At 43.7% G+C, this 21,403-nt stretch overlaps 1 long non-coding RNA gene and 1 pseudogene across 2 annotated transcripts in view; one reads left to right on the top strand and one right to left on the bottom strand.

The window, feature by feature from the left end:
* LOC308593173 overlaps nt 1-21,403 on the top strand; it is a 143,830-nt gene that overhangs the window by 8,198 nt on the left and 114,229 nt on the right. The window lies entirely within an intron of this gene.
* LOC308592587 (cation channel sperm-associated protein 2 pseudogene) lies at nt 14,464-17,207 on the bottom strand (annotated as a pseudogene). Its single transcript has one exon. The product of its transcript is annotated as a cation channel sperm-associated protein 2 pseudogene (transcript).

Raw genomic sequence — 21,403 nt, 5'->3', positions numbered from 1 at the left:
CTGTACCAAGCAAGAGCCTCACTTCTTGTCCCTACTTATCTCACCTTGATGGGAAATCCAACAAGGATGTGTTCTCAAAATATGGTGCCACTGGGAGAATCCATTCCATAAGACAGGGGTATCCATTATAGTGCCCCCCAGATGTTGCTGGATTTTTCACCAAACAGGGATAATGAAATCACTAGCATTTGGAAGTGATAGAATGCAGGATGTTGGAAACTAAACTGATTACTGAAGGACAAGATCCTAATAAAGTTATTACAAAGTGGGGTTTGATTACAAATCATTGGAATACAAAATTTCAGTAGAAGGTTAATCCAAATACACTTTTTGTGGTTATTTAAACTTGGCTGTATAATGGGAAAATACATCACTGTCAAGGGTGTATTCTAAGCATAATCACTGTTCTCTCGGAAAATTTTTACACATCACTAAGGATGACAGGTGAACTAATATCAGCGTAATGGAAGAAGCAAAGATCACCAGTGTGGTAGATTCTTCAACATCAACTTTGTTGGACTGGTCATGTTGTGCGGATGCCTGATTTTCATATTCCAAAGCAACTAGTCTATTCCGAATTTAAAAATGGAAAGCGTAATGTTGGTGGTCAACAAAAGAGGTTTAAAGACTGTCTCAAAGCAAATCTAAAAAAATGTAGTATAAACACTGACAACTGGGAAACATTGGCCTGTGAGGGCTCCAATTGGAGAACAGCCTTTACCAAAGGTGTCATGGGCTTTGAAGACACTCAAACTCAGGACGCAAGGGCGAAATGTGCTAAGAGGAAGGCACGCTTGGCAAATCCACACCGTGATCAACTCCCGCCCGGAAACCAATGTCCCCACTGTGGAAGGATGTGTGGATCCAGAATTGACCTCCAGAGTCATTGTTAAAACCATGTTTATGGAAGACAATCTTACTTGGCTATGAGTGATCGCCAAAGAAGCAGCAGCAGATTCTTTATTATTTTTTCTGTTCCTTTTTTCTTTATCTTTATTATCTAACATCTGTCTAACATATGTGTGTGCGTATGATCAATGTAAGGTTTGAATTGATGCAAGCTATGTTTTTTTTCCTAATTAAAAAAAAAACATGAAAAAGAATAAAAGAAGAGTGATTACTTTCACAAGTTAATGGGTGATCATAAATAGAAACCAACAACTTTGCTATTGCGTCATTTCAAACACAGAGGAGTCGGCTCATAAATTCAGTTGCGGAAAAGCATCGAGTTTGATCTAGAGTAGACTAAGTTCCTGAGTCAAGAGTAAGCCTGCTTATAGGCAGGTGTTTATTGTGGGGTCAGTGACCCTCTTGCACACACATTTTTAGAATTGCCAGGATGTGTTCCTCAGCACCATTTTTTCCAGATTTACTCTGAACCAGTTAATGATATCAGAACGACCCATTTACAGCATTAAGCCCCCTCTGGGAGCACCATAACTTCCCCCATGGATTTCAATGGGATCTAAGTACAACTAATGTAATGTGGATCCAACCAAGAAGACTGGATTCTAAGATGCTCCTCCATTCATGTAATAAGAGCCATTTCTGCCCACTTCCTTTTCCAGATACAGCCCTCTACCACACTATGTCCAAGGAGCCCCCAAGCCTGAGGTCCATAATTGGGGTGTCTTTGGCAGGGAGGAGAGAATGCCCCATTCTGTGCTTGCGGACCCTGTTCCATCCATGGAAGGGAAGTCAGGATCCAAATCATTGGTTGTGTTTGATGGTCCATTCATACACACAAGATAAGTGAAAAGGCAGAAGTACCATATTCCCTCCTCCCCAAATTCTGACCGTGAAAACTTAAAGTGCGGCTTAAATTCATGACCTTAAAAAAATGGCCTTTTATGATATTGCTGCTGGAACAGACATACAGTAAAATGAAACAAAATAATGATTTATTGCCGATTTGCGAGCTTGAGACTGTTGTGCAATTAATTCCAATGTCATTCATCACTTTCCCCGTATTTTATAGTGTAGTATTGATTTTTTATTTGCATTTACAGTGCCACGAACAGGTGTTTAACCCACATGTGGGTCCTCTCTAGTACCCATAGGATTTTTCTTCTACATTTGCCATTTGGGGTGTGTGAATGCCTTTGGAACTTTAGCAACATTCTTTCACCTTTGGTGGACGTGCCCAAGGATTAAGACATTCTGGGAGATGATATATAATGAAATGAAAAAGGTATTTAAATATACATTCCTTAAGAAACCAGAGGCCTTTCTCCTGGGCATGGTCGGCCAATTGGTGTTAAAGAAGGATAGAACTTTTTTTATGTATGCAACAACAGCAGCAAGAATACTCATCGTGAAATATTGGAAGACACAAGATTTACCCACCAGGGAAGAATGGCAGATGAAGTTGATGGACTACATGGAATTGGCGGAAATGACTGGCAGAATCCAAGACCAGGGGGAAGAGTCGGTGGAAGAAGACTGGAAAAAGTTTAAAGACTATTTACAGAAATACTGTAAAATTAATGAATGTTAGAAAAATGTTGGAATGAAGTTATATGGCTTTAGTAGAAATGTTATAAGGAATTAAGTATAAATAGATTAACAGAGTTTTAAAGGGAAAAATATGGTTAGAATGTGTTAAGACAATTATAGGATAGAAAACAGAGGAAGATGGAAAGGAATTGCTTAAACAATTAACAGAAGTGGAATACAAAAAGGGAGGTGTGAGGAGGTTGAGGAAATAAGGGAAAGAAAGATAAGATGTTGAAATTGGATTGTGTTTTAAATGGTTTTTGTTTTGTTTTGTTTTGTTTGTTTCTTTTTTGTATTGTATTGTATGTTTTTTCTTTTTTGGTGTTTTGTAGTGTTGTGTTGTTGGAAAACTAATAAATATTATTTTTTTAAAAAAAGGAACTTTAGCAACTGAATAGCGATTTGTGATTTTAGCGATTGTACGGTAACTTTTGCGGGCTTGCAAGATCAAAGGCTTAAATTGGCTCAGAGTTACAATTCTACCAACTGCAGCAATTTTCACTCTGCAACCCAATTTTAAGGGAGCGACTTATATTCGGGTATTGTCTTTTCTTTTCTCTCCCCCCCCCCTTGAATTTTAAAGGTGTGGCTTATTTGCGAGTGCGTCTTCTATTTGGGCCAATACGGTATTCCATCAGAAAGCATGAAAAACACACACGAAAATATGTATCTGAAATATACTCGGAGTCAAGTGTGGATTTCATGCTCTTTATTCAGCTCATAGTAGTGAGGAATGAAAGTTTCCCCAAAATATCTGCTTTATATACATTATTTACATAATGGGCCGCATGTGATTGGCTAATTCCGGGATTCTCCAGTGGGCCAATCAGGTTGCAGATTCACTTCCACCTGGAGCTGGATTGGGTGGCTCCTGAGGACCAATCAGACTGCTGCATTGTTCTAGGACCAATCAGACTGCTGCATTTTGGATCCTATTGTTCTAGGACCAATCAGACTGCTGCATTTTGGATCCTAGTCAATTCAGTACATAACGCCATCAAACCTCAGTTCCATTTTTTTTCAATATGTGGGAAACCTCTTCCATCCTAAGGGCTGCATTCTTTTCTGGGTAAGGGTCACATGGCAGTGGTGGGCAGGGCCAGAGGAAAAAGTGGGTGGAGCAATGCAAATTCTATCTTTGTACAGTAGGCTAGTTACTATGCACTCTCTCACACACCCCTTGTTATCCTCCATCTAGGCGGGGCAGATGCATTATCAGAGTACAAGGACACACTTTAGCCAGTCAAAACCACTCAAGATTTGAAGGAAGAAAGGCCAGTCGTGGTATGGACTGGGTAGGGGATACGCCCTGGAAGAGTCTCAAGGGTAAGAGAGAGGGGTCTGGAAATCCCCCACCCCTGCAGTGTGGACTGGCTTCTGACAAAATGTGCTGGATCCACGTTTTAGCTCTTTTGCCTCTCTCCATTTCCCCTCCTCCCCCAAAACTCAGAGCTCAGCAGACAAGTCCATCATTAAATCACGAGTCGGATAATCTGCTTATTCAGATGGAAAGACACTTCATGGATAATTAATGTAGGCGAAGCCTTCAGGTGGCAAGGTGTCAAAGCCAAGGAGCGAGGGATAAAGACATAAAATGGGATAACAGAAAAGCGTGGACCTTTTTCGGCAGGCCGGGAACAGAGTCTGTCAAACTTGGTTGCAGCATTTCTTTGTTAATTGCAAGGAGCCAGGATGGGGGAAATCACATCTAATCCCGAGCGTGGAGAAAGGATGAACGGTTCAGCTGACAAGGGCAGAAGATGTAAAAGCGAGCTGTAGGCACCCTGCAAGTTTCTGTTACATCATTATTTACCATCAGTCCAGTGAGCTGAAGAAAAAAGGCTGCCCACTCACCACTGAAGTGAAGTCCATTAATTTTGATCACGGGACGAGGAAGATTGTCCTGTTCTCAGCATTTCCCCTACTTTACTTCCTTGGACTTAAATCAAAGAGTAGCTATTCTGCACTGCGCTGCACAATTCAGAGATATATAGATGCCCAAACCTAGATCTAATTTGGATTCCATAAACCCAGATGATTCACTGCTAGGGTTGCCATACTATGTCTGGACGCCTGGCAACCCATGCCAGCAGTGTCGTTTGGGGCGCTTTTCTTTAAAAATAGCTCAAAAAAGAAAAACAGCTTTTCTGTCCGGATTTTCACTTTTTGAAATATGGCAATCCTATTCACTGCCCCACACACTCCCCCTTGGGCTACCAGCACCTGCCTCTCTGCAGAAGTTATGACAACAGGATGGTAGACGAGATGTGCTTTCAGCCTCACCTACAAGGGACCTTGCAACATAGTGTCACTGGAAGTGAAATTCGAAGGCAATTTCTAGGTTCCTGCTTGTACAAGAAAATACACCAAACAGTTGGACTATGCTTACTTAAGAGTTGTTGTTTAGTCATTTAGTCGTGTCCGATTCTTCATGACCCCATGGACCAGAGCACGCCAGGCACCCCTGTCTTCTACTGCTTCCCGCAGTTTGGTCAAACTCATGTTGGTAGCTTCGCGAACACTATCCAACCATCTCGTCCTCTGTCGTCCCCTTCTCCTTGTGCCCTCCATCTTTCCCAACATCAGGGTCTTTTCCAGGGAGTCTTCTCTTCTCATGAGGTGACCAAAGTCTTGGAGCCTTAGCTTCAGGATCTGTCCTTCCAGTGAGCACTCAGGGCTGATTTCCTTCAGAATGGATAGGTTGGATCTTCTTGCAGTCCATGGGACTCTCAAGAGTCTCCTCCAGCACCGTAATTCAAAAGCATCAATTGTTTGGCGATCAGCCTTCTTTAAGAGTAAGCCCCATTGAATGCTATAAGATTTGCTTCCAAGTAATGATGATGATGGTGATGATGATAAATTTATTTGTATCCCGCCCTCCCTGGCCAAAGCCAGACTCAGAGCGGCTAACAACAGGTAAAAATAGCACAGCGTACATAAAATCGCAGTGTCAATTAATTAAAATACATTCTATAATCAATTCAGAATCAAATTAATGGCAACCATCAGGTTAGAGTTCTATGAAGATTACAGAAGGGCTGCAAGTTTGCATGAGCTCTACACAGCTACTTTCTGTTGCTCGTTGTTAACAGAAGAAGAGCAAAATCTTCAGGTTTATGCCCATAGCCTTGATTTGCATAACGATTTGAAGTGTGGAATATGGCCTTTTTAAAAGAGCAGAATATTATTATTTCTGGGCTTTGAGGTGTTTACATAATACAACTTCAGATCTGCTGCCCCTCTCCCAAACGTCTGGAGTAATTCGTGAGCAAGATCATTTAGGTGCCTGGCGAAAACTTTTCTGCTTATCTCTGACATTTTAAGAACTGCTAATGTAAGCATTCTGAAACTTAGAGCAGTTTGATTGTACCATCTATTTAAATGTCTGTTGCTATTTTAATTTGCATTATTAGTTTGCATTGTTGTTGTTGTTGCTAAGTGTACTTTTAGTTTCTTGTTATCCACTCTGCTGAAATATGAAATAAATACATAATGAATCCTAAATGTTCTTAACATTGTGTTTTTATTGTAAACCAACTTGGGACCTTGGGCTGAAGGGTGGATAATAACTGGAATCATCACCATGAAGAAGAAGAAGAAGAAGAAGAAGAAGAAGAAGAAGAAGAAGAAGAAGGGGAGGAGGAGGAGGAGTAGTTTGGATTTGATATCCCGCTTTATTACTACCTGAAGGAGTCTCAAAGCGGCTAACATTCTCCTTTCCCTTCCTCCCCCACAACAAACACTCTGTGAGGTGAGTGGGGCTGAGAGACTTCAGAGAAGTGTGACTAGCCCAAGGTCACCCAGCAGTTGCATGTGGAGGAGCAGGGAAGCAAACCCGGTTCCCCAGATTACGAGTCTACCACTCTTAACCACTACACCACACTGGCTCTTTATACCACCTAAAGAAGGAACTTTATTCTCTGAGTGTATATTTCTGACTATCATAACTGTCTCATAAAAGGGACTAATCACCCAAGAGATTCCTGCTGTTATTTAAAGCATGCTGAACAAGCCATGTGGTTACATGCCCCTAATCTGGATTTTACAGATTTTACAGATGAGCTGTGATTTGGGCATGTGACATGTGTTCATATAACTAGCTCAGACAGCGGTTCAACATCACTGAGAGCTTGCGTGGCGTAGGAAGTTGATGGGTTTTAAAACAACAGCCCAACATGAACAGCTACCTGCAGAGATGGGCTTGAGTTGTAAACCAGGTCCTTGGCCAAGCATCCATCCACCAGATTCCTCCAGAGAGGAGGCAGCCAGGACTTCCTGGACATGAGCAAGCAGGGGCCTTGCGCACACGCAGACACACATACAGGCACACTCTCCCCTCTGGAGGCCCAACCAGCACAGTCATCATCCCATTCACACTGCACTCTTTCATTTCTGTGTGTTGAGCACAGAGGCCACAGTCTGCCCTTAGCCCTCTTCTTACAGATCTCTCAGCTGCCTGCAGGTACAGCAGATGTTGTTAGTCATCAGCATTGTCAGAGATGCTGGACACACTCAGAACTTAGGCACATTCGCTCCACTGCAAAGTTGTGGGAGATTGGGGGCGCGGGAGGTGAGAGAAGAGGCACATAAACAGTAGTAGTAGTAGTAGTAATAATAATAATAATAATAATAATAATAATAATAATAATAATAATAATATTGCTCTTGAGGTAAAAAAATTATAACCCAGCAGGAAGTTGAGCAGTGGTCATGCACACAACCTGTTGAGCATCCAGCTAGATGATTTCAATAAATAGGGGAACAGATGACAACTGGAAGCAGTCGGGGGCTGCTTGAGCATTTCTTGGGAGAAGGACGAGACAGAGAAAGAAGAGGAAGAAAGAGTTCTTTATCGAGAACATTCTTTGTGGGAATGTTCAGAGATGCAGGAGAAGATATATTGTTTGATTATAGCATTTCCAACTTGTGTTAACAAGTCCCACAATTTAGCAGAGTAACATTCCCCTTTTAAACTTACAGCGGATGCGTTTGCTCAGGCCCGCTAAAGCCTCTGTAATTACTGTTCTGGTATTTTCCCCTTATTCCCTCTTAAAAGATAAGACATGACAAAGTCTTCTATAAAAGTATAAAAAGAGTTGACTCACTCACATTCTGTTCACAATTGGATCCCAAAAGGCAGACTTAGCTTAGAAAAGTAACATACACCTGGAAACTATCTCATAAGGAGACAGTCCCTTTGTCCTCTCTTGGCTGGAAGCCAAGAGAGCATCTTTGGCTAAGCAGATGTTGCTTCTTCAACTCAAGTAGTCATGGAGGCCAGCCCTTTGCTTTTGTTACCTGCACAGTTGAGGCCACCTCTGGTCACATGTAGAGGAAGTCTGTCCCAGACAGGAGAAACAGGAAGTTCCAACTGGCTGGTCCCGAGATCCCCTTTTATGTCCACTCTAAGGATGTTGTACTTGACTGCTCTTGTGTTTCACATCCAACATTCTTGAGGTCTCCTTGGCCTTGCCACAGCTGCCGGAAGTGGTGCTCCTCTTCCAGGAGAATGGCAGTGGCAGCAGATGTCATGGCGGAAGCCAAGAGTCCACGACAGAGACCACAGCAGCTGCCAATGTAGAGGTGAAGGAGAAGAGGTGCGGAAGTGGGATATCTGGGATTTCAAACAGAAGCCAGGGCCGTTTCCGTAAATCTGAGATGTGCCTCTCAAAGGAGTTGGTGAGTGGTGTGCCAACTTAAAATATCAACAGCGAAACCAGACACCTTCATCTGCCCCAGCTACAATGAAATATGTTTTTCCTGTATCAGTCTCTACACCCACAGCAGGTGCTATAACTCTCCAACGGTTTGAATCTACCCCCAATGGTGCACTCTTCCACTGTCTCTTGAGACAGGTGGATGCCAACGACAAGCACAGAGTATATCCATGTACAAGTTGTGCACACAAGACTCTGCGTGCACACAGATCAGATTAATCTGCAGAGCTGGGGGTATGGCCCACGGGCAGGATTCACACCCACTCTCCTCATTGTATTTCAGAATGTTTGAAAAGCGTGCCCCCCTGGGGAGGGGCACTGTCTGTATACAAAAGGAAGAAACCTTCAGCCGCTCCTGTGAACTCTTAATCTTACAGACCTTGCTTCATCTGCAGAACATCCACAGCACAAACCTTTTCTTTTCCTTTTTGTAGACTTTTAAAAGTCATGCAACAGTCCTTTGGATTTTTTCTGCTTTGTGGGTTTTTGCAAGTAAAGTACAGTGTCAGCACCGTTAAAGGACATGATTTTCATGTTGTATGCTCTGCACTTTCTTTAGTGGCAGTAAATATACAGAGTGAAAGGGAAGCAAAAAGGCAAGGATATAAAGGAGGATTCTGATGTATCCAGTAAGACCTGAAATTGGATTTCTAAAACAAAACAAAACTATGAGAGGCCCCATGTAGGGATCAGATGGGATTACCATGAGGAATTATAAAATATACATCAAGCCATCGTGTCCACGATGAATGCATTGTGTTGACTGGGTTTGATATATTGACGATAATTTCTGATTAAATCCCATAAGGTTCTACATTCATGCCCTTTTCCCTCTACTGCCCATTTCTCTCTCTTCACAAGTCACATACATGTTGGCTTTTTGCAGTATGGTAGCGCTGCAGAGAGCTTGCTGGGGAGACCATGCATTAAAAAGGGACTCAAAAATAACTTAAAGAAGGTTTTAATAAGAAAAACAAAAACTCCATTTACACTAAATACATCAACAAACCAGACCCAACCACCAACCCATCCCCCAGGGTAATGGGAGAGCTAGGTGCTGCTCCTTATATACTCTACCCAATTGCTGGCATAGTTTAATCAGTACAACTCAGCAGCACCTGCTATGTTTCACAGCTGTAAAGCTGGGTCTCGTTAGTTTGCTCTGGCCCTTGCTCTGGCCCCTTAAAGACATACACATCGAGTGGAACAATGATGAACCTTTACATGTAAAGAAACCATTCAACAGTACACACTTAGACAGGCAGGCGTCCTGGGTCCTCAAAGACAATGGGCAGTTTCATCGATGTAGCTTTTCTTATATGTTAATCTTAGGATGTTAATCTTAGGGCCAGGAAACAGATCTCACATTAAGGTGATAATGGCCACTGTCCTCCTGGCCATCCTTCTTATCATGTGTACTGATTGTTTATGACCTCCGGGGTTGCTGTATGCGCTCCTTTGTAGTTTTCATTCATTTACTCCAAAGTATGCATGCCTAACTAGTGTTTATAGTTTAACTTTGTCCCACTTGGGGTTTGTTTAAATGCTCAGAGGAAATCTGATTGGTTCTTACGAGCACCGTGTAAAGGATTCTTTTGCTAATAAAATGGCCTGGTGAGGGGTGTGGCGTATGCACTTCCTCCGAGAGCCTTGCTGGTCAAAGCCTCGTGTCTTATTTTTATCAGGGTCCAGTCCTTCCTTTGGCCTCAGAATGCAACAGCCCCAGAGTGGATTTAAGGCTTTATATTATTATTGAGTTGTGTTGGCACCTCTCAGGGTTTGATCTGATGTTTCGGGGTTTAGCTTCAGTGATGAAATGAAGCTCAGGAGAAACTGCCTTGCATGCCAAAGGTCATAGGTTGGGCTGAGAGACCCCTGGCCTTCAACCCCAGAGAGCTCTCCTTGCCTTGTGGATGATCCAGCCTTGGGCTTAACAATCAGCCCCTCTTCCCAGGGAACTCTAAAGTTGCATACAATCTGCTCCCAGAATCTGTTCCTTTGGGAAAGGAGGGCAAGGGAGGAAGGTTCTGAGACAACAGTATGCCTTGGTGTTCTGCTCAAAGCTGAAAGTCAGAGGGCATGAGACTCTTAATCCCGGGATTGTGGGTTCATGCGCCATGTTGGATGAAAGATTCCTGCATTGCAGGGGGTTGGACTAGATTACCCTTGTGGCATCTTCTAACTCTATGATTCTGTGTAGGTTTTGCTCATCCTTGGGGTCCAGCTGGTGTTAGGCAACCATACCGTGGGCTAGTCCCATGTCCTAGGCTGCTGTTAGTCACATTACAGAAATAATTAAAACAAACAAACAACAACAAAATCACCCTTCAACTTACAATTCTTAAGCAGCCTTCCATAGAAGGGTAACCATTCTTGGGATGCTTTTTGCAGTTACAATTCCTGGCCAGGTCCAAAAGAAGGTCAGTATAATGTAACCTCCCAGAGCAAGCAGCCTCCAACAGGAGTCAGCTACATTCAGAGCAAGGGGGAGAGAGCCATCCCCCGCTGCTTGTTCTCAGTGTCAGATATGTTAGAATATTCCATTCCATCTTAAGAGGAACAGGCATGATTGCTGTGTGACACATACCTGTTTACACTTCAGCACAGCTTGCTGGGAACTTCTGTTTGTGTATAGCTTTTGCTTATACTGCTTGCTTGGACATGAAAGGCAGAAGACATGTTTTTCCTCTTGTCCTGATGCTGAATAAACTGCTTGTAAATATGCTTTACACAGCCTCTCCCTGTCACTTCTGTTGGGCATTTACTCTGCTAAGTTGCGTGCCTAGCTTCTGCAGCTTCTGAAGCTCTGGGTCACAGATTCATGCTGCACCAAGGACTGGAGTTCAACCGGCACATCGGCGGGTGGGCTGGAGCCAGCTGGAGGCTTGCCAATTGCCCCCGATTCCTTAGCAGCATCCCAACAAGATAATCAGTGGTAGACTGCCTCTAGATGTGGAACTTGGGCTGATTTCTGGCCTCAGAATTAAGTTCTGTAATTTTTCTGCACTGACATGGTATTCTGCACTGAGAGTATGTTTCCAAGCACAATTCAAAGTGTTGACGCTGACCTTTAAAGCCCTAAACGGCCTCGGCCCAGTTTACTTGAAGGAGCGTATCCACCCCCATCATTCAGCCCGGACACTGAGGTCCAGCTCCGAGGCCCTTCTGGTGGTTCCCTCACTGCTAGAAATGAGGTTGCAGGGAACCAGGCAGAGGACTTCTAAGTGGTGATGCCTGCCCTGCGGAACGCCCTCCCATCAGATGTCAAGGAAATAAACAACTATCTGACTTTTAGAAGACATCTGAAGGCAGCCCTGTTTAGGGAAGCTTTTAATGACTGATGTTTTAATGTATTTTAATATTTTGTTGGATGCCGCCCAGAGTGGCTGGGGAAACCCAGCCAGATGGGCAGGGTATAAATTATTATTATTATTATTATTATTATTATTATTATTATTATTATTAATATTATTATTCAGTATACACAGCCAGATGACAGCAAAGGACTTGACCAGAGTCATCTTGTAGCACAATGGGCCTGTTATGCCACCTCAAAGCAGGTTCTGTAGGTGGACAGCCCATTAGTCCAATCCTGTGCACCTGCTACCTTTTTGCCATCTCTAGGTGACTTCCCTCCCCTTCCTTTGTTCAAAGCGCTCGCACAATAGGGGATATTATTATGTCTTTCTTGATTACGAAAATAGCCTCAGTCTTGTTTTATCGGGTTTTATTCAGCAGGAATGTAATTCAATTCTCCCCTTCATTGGGTGACTCAGATGAAAGGGCACATGGCTTTTTATATAATTGCACGGGAGAAAGGGGGTTCGGAAAGGGCGGCGGCTGGATTCTTCTTTGCTCGCTCGTTTTCTGCACGCCCTGAGCAACAAATGCAGCAATATGAGAAAGCAAGCAATTTCCTCGGGTCAGGTGTGGAACAGAGTGACCCACATGGTTAGAGCTGTGTGTGGACTCTGTCCACAACGTAAAATCTGAGTTCAAAATCAAATTTTGCACAGAGGAGCCGAATATGTGGCAAGACTCTAGTTAAAATCATGATGCTACAGGAAGTTATCATAAGTAAACATAGTAAGAGCTGGGCTGCTAGATCAGACCAAAAGACCCATCTAGCACAGCATGTTGTTCTCAAAACAGAGTGTTTGCTGTGGGGGAGGAAGGGAAAGGAGAATGTTGGCCGCTTTGAGACTCCTTCGGGTAGTGACAAAGCGGGATATCAAATCCAAACTCCTCCTCCTCCTCTTCTTTTTCTTCATCTTCATCTTCATTTACTTGTACTGGTGTGCTTTCAAACTGCTAGGTTGGCAGAAGCTGGGATGGAGTAAAGGGACCTCACTCCGTCATGGGGATTCAAACCTCCGACCTTCTGATCGGCAAGCCCAAGAGGCTCAGTGGTTTAAACCACAGTGCCACCTGCGTTCCTACCCCCAGTTGTATTACAAAGTGGCTGATAATGAGAGGCATACTGTCTTCAACAGTGAAGGCAGTACATAAGCCATTGTGGGTTGTAGCCATTGACAGCTTCATCACAGAATCAAAGAAATGTAGAGTTGGAAGTGACCCGAGATGATCATCTGGCACAACCGCTTGCAATGGGGAAGGTAGTGGAACCATACCAATACTCCTGATTTCAACTCTGATATTGATTGCCAAGTTCAATCAAGGCCTCCTTGAACCTTGCTGGTCCAAGGGATTGAAAACCAGCAAACAACCATTGTACATGAGTTGGATACAGTGGTACCTCGGGTTACATATGCTTCAGGTTACATATGCTTCAGGTTACAGACTCTGCTAACCCAGAAATAGTACCTCGGGTTAAGAACTTTGCTTCAGGAAGAGAACAGAAATCACACAACAGCAGCGGGAGGCCCCATTAGCTAAAGTGGTACCTCAGGTTAAGAACAGTTTCAGGTTAAGAATGGACCTCCAGAACAAATTAAGTTCTTAACCCGAGGTACCACTGTATGAGGATTCTGTTGCAATAGAAACAATCGTAATGATAATACCACTGTATAAGCCTTGCTGATGTCCGGGTCACACATTTCACGTGCCTTAAAAGAACTGATTGGTGACATTATTTGTCAACATATGAGATGAGAGCTGTAGGCAGTGAAATAACAGAGCAATTGTCGCTTTCATTGGCAATGGTGAAGCCCATACCACCCACTGCAAATCAAAAGAAACTATAGTCATCTTCCAAAGCGGAAGTTAGTGGAACCATGCTATCACTCCTGATTTCAACACTGACATTGATTGTCAAGTGATGTCAAGGCCATGCTGTTTGGGGTCAACAGCAATTGGGGTCCAGCAACATCAGATTTGCCACCTGTATTTTAATGAATGTTGGGAGTTGGAAGCAAATGCAGCCAATATTATATCACTTGTGCACACTTTCCTAAGCATATGCTGTACAAGTCTTACTGTGATGAGAAAAGCAAGGTTGAAAATTGCAGCCCTACCAAATAAAGAATTATCAGCTGCCACCGGTCCAAGTCATGAAAACATATAAAGAAGGAATGGGGAATCTGTGGCCCTCCAGATTTTAATGGGATAGAACTCCCATCAGCCCTGGCCAATATGGTCCATGAGGGTTGGTAGAAAAGCCTCAGTAAATTCAAGGAAATATAAAATGTTGGGGGACAGGAAAGAGAGTGTTTGAGATCTTGAGATTTTTTTTTTTAATTGCCTGACATTTCTGGTGGGAGGGCTGTGTCTCAATAATTCCCGTAGACCAGTCCCCACGGACCTGGACCCCACAAAGCTCAAATGTTGCCTCTCCCTTTATCAGCCCCCCCCAACTCTGGTCATCTGGCCAGGCCCAAATATGTCTTTCTAACATGTATGAAAACCAGAGTGAACAAAATCAGTGCCTTTAGAGTTGTTTCCCTTCTTTGCTGTCTCATTTCTTCCATTTGGTCTTTGATGATGCAGATTAACCTCTCCATTTTCTTTTGGAGTAATATATCTAATCCTGTGTTCATTTTTATTTTTTACTTTAGATTGGATGCCTCTTTCTTCTCTGACGGGAATCTTCCTTGGATGCATGTGGTCCTTCTGATGAACAAGAAATGCTCCTTCCAACAGAGAAAGAGAACCTTTAATCCAAGCCATCATATTTTGACTTGTTCTTACCAATTTTTTAAGCTGCCTTGAGCCTCGAATGAACAATTCATTGAATCGATTTAAATAAATACTTAAAATAAGAATTCAGGAAGAAAGGCAATACCATAATCAATCATTTTAAAGCTGGAAACATTTCATTAATTAACGGCAAACATCCTTCTACTATGGATGTAACTGATTCTATCAACTTGCAATAAAATTGTGTATGTGGCTATGTGTTCTCAGAATAAGGGAGTTATTTGCAACCTTTCTGTAAGACTGCCCTTATGTTTTTCAGGAGGATAGATTTTTCAGTCATTTACTAGGGTACTAATTAGGAATTTGTTGGTATCACCCATACTGGTCAAATGTGTACCATTGCTTCAGCTACAACATACTCTTTGAGCTCAGTATGGTGGGTTTCAGTTGCTTGATGGACTCCTTGGTTTTGCCACAACAGGTAGGGAGTGTGGTCAAGGAGAGAAAAGGGAATGGGGTTGTGGTTCACTGAGATGTTGAAGGGACACCGTGTCACCTACCAGACATCAACGGCCAGCTCAAGTGGATGAAGAAGGAAATGACTTTTGGTTCCTAGAAGCTTCACCCATCTGACAGGAATAGAACAGGTAAGAACTGGAGCAAACTAGCGCTTCCCAGCTCACCGTTTGGTGAGTGTAAAAGGAAGGGCATGGACCAGTCAATCCTCTGATCCAGAAGCCAGAGTGAGGTTTCCTCAACAGGAAACAGAGGTGTTCATTCCATTGCCTCCCCTAAGGAAGGATATCCCCAGTGTTCAAGCAGGTCACTCCTAGCTTACTGCAAGACACTTATGGTTAATTAAAAAAAAGGTGGCTCTTTGGTCCATTGGTGTGTCTTATGCCAACTTTCTGGGGTATGGAAGATTTTATTCTTGTAGATCAAATATTACACATGTGCAGAACAGATGTCTGTCTGGCCCACAGGAAAATGTGGCATTTGAGGGTGCACCCTGGTGTGCCTTGCTCACCAATGCTATGAAACCCTAGAGACATCAAAAAGTGTCCAAAACCTGCAGACTGGGTGGTTTTGTGATTTGTCCTTGCAATTCTAGTCTAATAATGTATAGCTACATAAATCAGGGGCAGGGAACTGTGTCCATCCAGATGTCGCTAGATTGCAGATCCCATCTGTCCCAGCCAACATGGGCAAGAGTCAAGGATGATGGGACTTGTAGTCTAGCAACAGCTGGAGAACCACAGACTGGTAAGGAGGACAATGTGAGAGGTAAACTGTTGATTTGCCACAGGTTTTGGTTGTGCTGGCTCAGTAAGCAAGGAGGAGTCCACACTTCCATCTTCTTGATCCTTCAGAAGCCATCACTACTTGTCCTCCAGGTTGGACAGAGCCAAGACGGCATAATTCTGCAATTGTTTGCGCTCATCCAGGTTATACTGCAGCTTCTCCAGCAGCTCAAAGTAGCGGAAGAGGGCGTCACGGGGCCAAATGACCTGCTCGTCATTATCAGCCTCGTATAGCCCTGGCAGGTTCTTGTGGACATATGTTTCCCAATCCAGAGGCCCAGCCTCGACTTCTGGTATGCTGTATATTGTGGATGGCCCCATACTCATTCTGTCCTGCCCCTGGGGTAAGCTGTACTTCTTTTCCAGCAGTTCCACCTTAAATTTGTCAGCTTTCTGCTGAGTCTCAATCTGCTTCATCTCTTCACTCAATTCATTCCGAATGGTCTGGAAATTGGTGACCATGGTGGCCACCATGAGGTTTCTGAAGATGAATGCCCCAATGAGGAGCCACAAGCAGATAAACAAGCCACTGATTGCTTTGTTTATCTCTGGGACCTTCCACGTGTCCTGCAGCAGAGCATACCAATGGTCCATGGTGAAGAGAATGAAGATGGTCACCAGTGAATTGGGCATGTCTTGAAAATACTTGTTGTACTCTAGGTCGTCCAGGTTTGAGCGAGTGTAGCTCTCAAAGAAGAAAATGCCTGATACGGCAAAAATATAGAAGAAGAAGACGAGGAGCACCAGGATGAAGCTCATGGCTTTCATTGCTTTGAAGAGGGCCATAATGAGGATCCGGATTTGCCGGAGTCTAGGGAAGAGCTTTAAGCATCGCAGCACACGGCAAACCTGGAGGAAGTATGTGACGGCCTTGCTGTGTTTCTTTTCAACAAGGAGTATCAACTCAGGGATAAAGGATATGATGGTGACTGTGCAGTCAAAGACATTCCAGGAGTTCTTAAAGTAATCCTGAAAGCTAACAGCCCAGTTCAGCCCAATTTCCACCAAAAAGATGAGGACAATGACCCAGATGATCACCTCCATTGCTATCTTCATTTTCACAAAGTGGTCCTCCAACTTATCCCTTATCTCTACTAAGATCATGAGGACCACCATGTTCAGGCAGATGAGGAAGATCATGAAGACTTTGAAGATTTGGCTGTTCAGGACTGAATAAGCCCACATGGCGACAGGGGGCCAGCGGCTGCAGCGCACACGGATACGATTACGGCAGCGTATCTCTCGCGTGATCATGACATTCCGTTTGGGCGCAACATTGAAGCGCACCAGCTGGTGATGGTCTGTGAGCATTAGCTTCTTTAGCTTCCGGTGGTCCAGGAAATCTCGTATGTTATGGCGTGGAATAGCACTGCCTAGCCCCCGTAGATAGTCAATCAGATAGAAAGTGTAGATCAGCTTGGAGCGGATGGCATCTGCTCGGGGATGCAGTTCAAAGGGTACTTCATTTGTCTCTTTGGAAGCATGTGATGAGGGTGGCTTGTCCTCCATGACTCCTGCTGGCTCCTCCTGGTACGGCCCAGAGGAGATTGGAAGGTTCTTCATACAGCATAATAGACACTCAGTGGTGACCTCACAGTTGAGAGTATTCTCCTGGAGCAGTCAGAGCATTCCAATAGCCTGATTCTATTGGTATGCCTAGGATTGCAGTTCTTAGGGTCAATGTATGCAAGTTATACAGTGGAATGCAGACATGAGACAGTATATAGTCTAAGAGCCAGTGTGGTGTAGTGGTTAAGAGCAGTAGTCTCGTAATCTGGGGAACCGGGTTCGTGTCTCTGCTCCTCCACATGCAGCTGCTGGGTGACCTTGGGCTAGTCACACTTCTTTGAAGTCTCTCAGCCCCTCTCACCTCACAGAGTGTTTGTTGTGGGGGAGGAAGGGAAGGAGAATGTTAGTCGCTTTGAGACTCCTTCGGGTAGTGAAAAAGCGGGATATCAAATCCAAACTCTTCTTCTAACCACAGTGGTCCATGCATTGGTAACCTCAGTGCTTGATTTGTTTGGGTCCTTTGTTTGTTTTGAACTCTGATTCTTTTGCGGCATTGGCTACCCCTCCCAATTTGGTGTCATCTGAAAATTGAGAGTCCCCTCAATTCTTTCATCCATGTCATTTAGAAAGATGTTGAACAACAACTGGTCCAGGACAAAACTCTGCTGCACCCTACTTGTCTCTTTTTTCCAGGATGATGAAGAACCATTAGTGAGCACTCTTTGGGTTTGAACTGTCAACCAGCCAGAAATCCACCTAACAGTTCCCTTGTCCACCCCACATTTTATGAGCTTCTCCATGCGGATATCATGGGAGAGTTTGCCAACAGCCTTCCTGAAACCAAGATACCCTACAGCCACAGCAGGGAGGGAACAGCTGGCTGGGTCAGGGAGGTGATCAGTGCCTCTTTCCGAGAGGGGCTGGTCACTGCCTGCTTGAAGGAGGCAGTGATAAGACCACTTCTTAAGAAACCTTCACTAGATTTATTTGGAGTGGGGGGGGGGACAAGAATCAAACACCAAATACTCATAGACAAATGGGAGAGGGGAGGCTTTGCCCTACCAGAGTTAGAACTTTAACACGCAACTGCTGGACTGGTATAGATAAAAGACTGGATTGCTTTAAGGGATACGGATGTGCTAGACCTGGAAGGTTTTGACAATCGATACGGTTGGCACAAGTATCTAATTTATGAAAAGGTAAGGGCACACAAGGGATTTTTGAATCACATTATAAGAAAATCCTTATATAAGATCTGGATAAAATATACAGTGGTACCTCAGGTTAAGAACTTAATTTGTTCTCGATGTCCGTTCTTAACCTGAAAGTGTTCTTAACCTGAAGCACCACTTTAGCTAATGGGGCCTCCCGCTGCTGCTGCTGCGCCGCCGTGCCGCGATTTCTGTTCTCATCCTGAAGCAAAGTTCTTAACCCGAGGTACTACTTCTGGGTTAGTGGAGTCTGTAACCTGAAGCGTCTGTAACCTGAAGCAGCTTTAACCCAAGGTACCACTGTAAAGGATTATTAGAACCAAAGATTCCCTTGTGGACCTCACCGACAGAAGCCCTGGCTGTCAAACAGAAAAATATGCAAAGAGACTGGGCCACATACAGAGTACTAATAGAAGAAATTAATGATAACTTCAAATTGAAAGAATTTGAAGAAATTAGAAGACACTTGACAGACTGGCTGCAAGATTTTCAGTTAAATGAAAGATTGAGCTTAGACAGAAAGGAAGGTCTTGCAAAAGAAACATCTAGATTTGAAAAAGAATTAATTCAATATTTATTAATTTCTTCCTTTTTCTTCTTCCTTTTTAAATTTTCTTCTATTCTCACTTTTCCCTTTTAGTCTCTTTTCTTTCTGATCTGCTAAGAAAGAGACAAAGTTAAATATGAAAAGTTGACTAATTCAAAGCGATGTTTTGTAGTTTGTTAACTATTGTTAAAGATGGTCAACTGCAGCAAACAATGAATTGATGTATTAGTTATTGTTGATTTATTGTTATTAATCTTAAATAAAATTTAATTAAAAAGAAAATAGAAACTTTCCCTGGATTCGGAAAACCTAACTAACTACTGGCCAGTTGCTAATCTACCTTTCCTGAGCAAAGTTCTGGAGCCAGTGGTCACAGACCAGATCCAGGCACTTTTGGAAGAAACTGATTTTCTGGATCCATTTCAATTGGGGTTCAGGCCTTATTTTGTTTCCAGTCATACTTGGGTGGTCATTCCCAGAGAGTATTGCTTGGGGAATGCTTTTCAACTCCATAGAACCTTCAATGTGGGGTTCCTCAGGGCTCAATCTTATCCTCTACATTGTTTAACATCTACATGAAACCGCTGTGTGGAGTTATCTGGAGGTTTGGAGTACGTTGTCAGCAGTATAATGATGACACTCAGCTCTATTTCTCTATTACATCTGCAGGTGAGGCAGTGGAAGTGCTGGACCAGTGTCTAGCCTTGGTAATGGAATGGATGAGAGCCAACAAACTGAAGCTCATTCCAGATAAGACTGAGGCCCTGTTAGTGGGTAGTTCCCTAGACTGGATGGGTTGGGGATCCCCTGCTCTTGGTGGGGCTACACTTCCTCTGAAGGAGCAGATTCATAGCTTGGGGGTCTTCCTGAATCCTTTGCTGTCACTCGAGGCTCAGGTGGCCTCAGTGGCCCAGAGTGCCTTCCATCAGCTTCGGCTGGTGGCACAGCTATGCCCCATCTGGACAGGGATAGCCTAACTACTGTTGTCTATGCGCTGGTAATCTCAAGGTTAGATTAGTGCAATGCGTTATACGTTATACGTCTGAAGATGGTTCGGAAACTTCCAGTAGTGCAGAATTCAGCAGCCAGGTTGCTCACTGGAACAAGATGGTTTGAACATATTACACCGATCCTGGTCCAACTGCACTGGCTACTAATTAGTTTCCAGGCCCAATTCAAAGTGCTGGTTTTGACCTATAAAGCCTTAAATGGCTCAGGACCACAATACCTCAAGGACCACCTCTTTCCATATAGAATAATAGAATCATAGAATCATAGAGTTGGAAGAGACCACAAGGGCCATCGAGTCCAACCCCCTGCCAAGCAGGAAACACCATCAGAGCACTCCTGACATATGGTTGTCAAGCCTCTGCTTAAAGACCTCCAAAGGAGGAGACTCCACCACACTCCTTGGCAGCAAATTCCACTGTCGAACAGCTCTTACTGTCAGGAAGTTCTTCCTAATGTTTAGGTGGAATCTTTTTCTTGTAGTTTGGATCCATTGCTCCGTGTCCGCTTCTCTGGAGCAGCAGAAAACAACCTTTATGAATCTACCCAGACCCTGAGATCGTCTTCTGAAGCCCTTCTTTGTGTGCCTCTTCCTCGAGAGATCCGGAGAGTGGCAACGTGAGAGCAGGGCCTTCTCTGCAGTCTATGGAATGCTCTTCCTTCATTATACACCTTTAGGTGCCAGGCAAAAACATTCCTTTTCAACCAGGCCTTTGGTTGATTTGATTGACTATGCCCTTTTAAAATGTGTGTGGGGGTTTTGGGGGGGTTATTGGGTTGTTGTTTTCATTTTGATTATTTATTTTGTGGTTTTAGAATTTGATTTTATACCGTGAACCCCACTGAGACCTTCGGGTATAGGGCAGTATATAAATTCATATACTACTACTACTGCTGCTGCTGCTGCTGCTACTACTACTACAAATCCCCTTTATATGCCAAGCTTCTAACTCTATCAAAAAAGACATGTGATTGGTCTGGCATGACTTGTTTTTGAGAAAACCATGATGGGTTTTAGTAATCACAGCATCCTTTTATAATTATCCTTTATTATCCATGAATCTGTCTTCTCAGAATTCCCATCCTTCCTTCCATGATGATTCTGTTCAAATCCTTTGTCTACTGCCTTGAATGTAATGCTTACTTCCATAACATACAGGTATATCCTGCATTACATTCCTTTACCATTGTCATTCCTTTGCTTCTATTCCCAGTCCTGTCTGCTATTTCAGTTGACTATAATATTGTCTCAGATAATCCACAAACATCCTTTCGATGTGACATTCACTCGCTAGTCTGCACTGGTCCACACAGTGTCTCCCAACACTGAGTGATCTGGGGCAACATCCTGCCAGGCCTCATCTGCCTCCTCATGATGGGGGGGGTGAGTCCCCCCAGTGGCATGTGGGGGCTGTAGAGACCTTAGCCCCATGGAGCTGGTGCGCCTGATCAGATGGCAACTCTAAAGGGGCTTGCTGTAACCACCAACCGTCTGATAAGCAGTTATAGCAAACTGCT

This window comes from Podarcis bocagei, assembly GCF_964188305.1.
Source record: "Podarcis bocagei genome assembly, chromosome: 8".
Classification (NCBI taxonomy): domain Eukaryota; kingdom Metazoa; phylum Chordata; class Lepidosauria; order Squamata; family Lacertidae; genus Podarcis; species Podarcis bocagei.
The sequence above is the reverse complement of the archived record's forward strand: the minus strand, read 5'-3'. Positions and strand labels throughout refer to the sequence as shown.